The following is a 2,936-nucleotide window of genomic DNA, read 5'->3' as shown; positions in this document are numbered from 1 at the left end:
GGCCTATGCATGCTTGTGTGTGTGTAAAAAATAGTATTTTTTACACACCTTTGACTTCCGCTGACCTCTGATTTTCTACGTTTTTTTTTAGTAGAGCTTTATTGTTCTTGTCTTTTGACTTGTTGAAATATATAGGCCTATGCATGCTTGTGTGTGTGTAAAAGAGAGAGAGAGAGAGAGAGAGAGAGAGAGATGGGGGTGTTTGAAGGGGTTCATCTAAATGCGCAGCGGAGTGTTACAACAATATAGAGAATAGCGAGTTATATCCAGACCACATCTCTTACTTCAAACCTGGGCTTTTCAATGTATTTATGTGCGTGTATTTTTTCATTAATTGCCTTAATTAGACGTCTGTTCCCTCATTCATTTTTGAGAGAGAGAGAGAGAGACAACACACACACACACACTACTTGACAGCAGAAGTTTTTCGAGGCGTCTTGAGGGAATGTTTGTGCACCAGCGCGCGCCGCAGCAGTTACAACGCCTGTGACTGACAGCGCGAGATACTCTGCATTCTGCATCGTGTTAATACGTCCTTTCTCGACACCCTTCTGCCTACTGGAACAGTAAGATTCATGATTCATTATATACGACTCATTCTCGCAGTGACCATTTAGTGAATTTAGCATCGAAACGCATTTCATTCCTTTTGCTGCATGTGTAGCCTGTAATGAAATGCAATGCAATGTGCAGTACGGATCAATAGCTCTCGTATGGATGAATTATGGAGCGAATACATTTTACATATCAGTTTTTATATTATGCATTTGGCTATGGATTTGGTGGTTGAAATGCTATTTAATGGGATTGGTTGGAGAGTGGCTTGAAGATGGTCTGCGATTTACTGTAGTAGCTCTATATGTTTAGTATAGTAGCCAGCTGGGAGTTGTGCGGGTTACAGGAATTATTAATTTTAACATTTACAGTTTTATGGGGAATGTGAATTCCTTATTATAAAACCGAATGCTTTAAAAGAAAAAGAAAAGAAAACAGAAGTCCAGCGTGCAACATCGGCCCGTTTTAAGGACAGATCACTGAAGCTGCTGCTCATGTTCTTATTAAAACACGTTAGTAAGAGAGCTTGCATGATAGCCAATAACATAACTTTAAGCATTATTATTATGTTTTTAATGTACAGTTCAGCAGATCACAGAATTTGACCACCGTATTATAATGATTTCTTATTCACGTTATTGCTTCATTAATGACTTACAAGACTTTGATTGTATCCATTGTACATTAATTATAAATGTTGAGACCTTATTGCTATAGCCACGCCACACCCAAACTATAGTGCAATGATTATGCCACAAAATGGCAGTACCAACTTCTAAGGGAATATATATCTCTATTACTAATTATCCATTTCATATATTGCAGATAATGCAGAAACTCTTAAAATTAAAATATTCTACAAAAAATTGCATCCAGTGTGTTGAATTTTGTATAGGCCTACAAATTCAGCACGTTATGCAGTCTTTTTGCATCTTTTCGTTTTCCTTACTCCATTGCTGAGTAGTTTATTCCTTATTTTAAGATTAAATATATTTAATTTACATTATGCATTACATCATATTAAATATATTTACATATTCGCCAATGTGTGAAGTCACCTTTTACCCTTAAATCAACTTTTTGTTCCTTTGTTTTTTTTGTTTTGTTTGTTTACTAGCCTTGGTGGTGTGATTTTTGAAAGTCCTGATTACATGTGAATAAAATGATGCTATTATTACTTGTTGATCTCTATTTTGAATAGGGATGCACCGATACCACTTTTTTCAGTACTCGCCCGATACCGATACTTTTATTTTTGGTACTTGCCGATACAGAGTACGGATACCAATATTTTTATTGCATTTGTATATTTTTTAAATATTGGGTACAGAAACCAAAAGAGTATATATAACATGGTATCGGGGCATTTTAACGAGTACGAGTATGAGTACAGGAGCTCAGTATCGGACCAGTATCGGTATCGGTGCATCCCTAATTTTGAATTAACTCAGCATAAACAAACCTTTGATTCAATTTGATTGCAGTGAATAGGAGATCAGTCTCTCTCCTTCCTTCCTCTTTCCTCTTCCTGTTTGTGTTGGATAGTATAAAATATTCACCGCAGAACCTCTGTAACTGTTATGTTGGTATTCATTTCTATTCTTGTTGCTCTCTGGTGTCTTTTGAAACAGACCCCTCAAGTTATTGTGTTGCATGTATATGTGCAAATAAACTGTTTTACAATTTTACACTCAGTTCAGTTCTATGGGCCTCTGCTATAGTGCACCATAAAAAATTACACCACATCATAAGGTGTTCAGTTACAACCACTCACCTCTAATGATATAAGAATTGAAGATGAACAGGTTTATATGTATTCCATATTGAGTTGAGATCCCAGTGTAACATATTTTAAAAAGGGGTGAGACATTAGTACTGCAGGCCTTTCCGCATTTCATTGAAGACAACTTGAAATTTTAATTGATAATGGTATCACTTTTAGACTACATAAAGGACTGGTCTATATTTTCTGCATATAGTATGCCTCAAAAAATAGACCTATAACTTTATGAAATAATCCATGCATTTTCATATATGAAATTAATAACTATGCAAACAGTATAGATAAGTATAACTTATCTGTACTGTATCAGTATAAACAAATCAGATAAGTGTACAGCTTAATGGAAACCCATGTATCAACACATGAAAGAGAAATTAATTAACTGAGGGTTTCAGTAAAGCTATTACATGTAAAAATGTAGTGCATTTTTTGTTATCACTGTTATAGATGTTTTATATGTATCAATAAATAGCCATACATAGCCCATGCATATATTGCAGTATGTTGGTAAATACTGTATACTATACATGAACATAAGCACTAGTTTCCCATCTATGGAAATTTATTATTTAATATATTGCATTATATATTTTATAAT

The 2,936-nt window shown here is 34.6% G+C and overlaps 1 protein-coding gene across 1 annotated transcript in view; it reads left to right on the top strand.

Annotated features, from left to right (window-relative positions):
* The first annotated feature begins 230 nt into the window (after positions 1–230).
* The window catches only part of LOC107731652 (pituitary adenylate cyclase-activating polypeptide type I receptor-like), a 34,042-nt gene continuing 31,336 nt past the window's right edge, over positions 231–2,936 (top strand). The window contains exon 1 of the mRNA XM_016542800.1: positions 231–566. The gene's annotated coding sequence lies outside the window, so the exon portion shown is untranslated. The remainder of the gene's footprint in view (positions 567–2,936) is intronic.

The sequence above is a fragment of the Sinocyclocheilus rhinocerous genome, unplaced genomic scaffold (assembly GCF_001515625.1).
Source record: "Sinocyclocheilus rhinocerous isolate Xijiao unplaced genomic scaffold, SAMN03320098_v1.1 scaffold1180, whole genome shotgun sequence".
NCBI classification, from domain to species: Eukaryota; Metazoa; Chordata; class Actinopteri; order Cypriniformes; family Cyprinidae; genus Sinocyclocheilus; species Sinocyclocheilus rhinocerous.
Note: the sequence above shows the minus strand (reverse complement) of the source record. Positions and strands in the feature narration are given on the sequence as shown.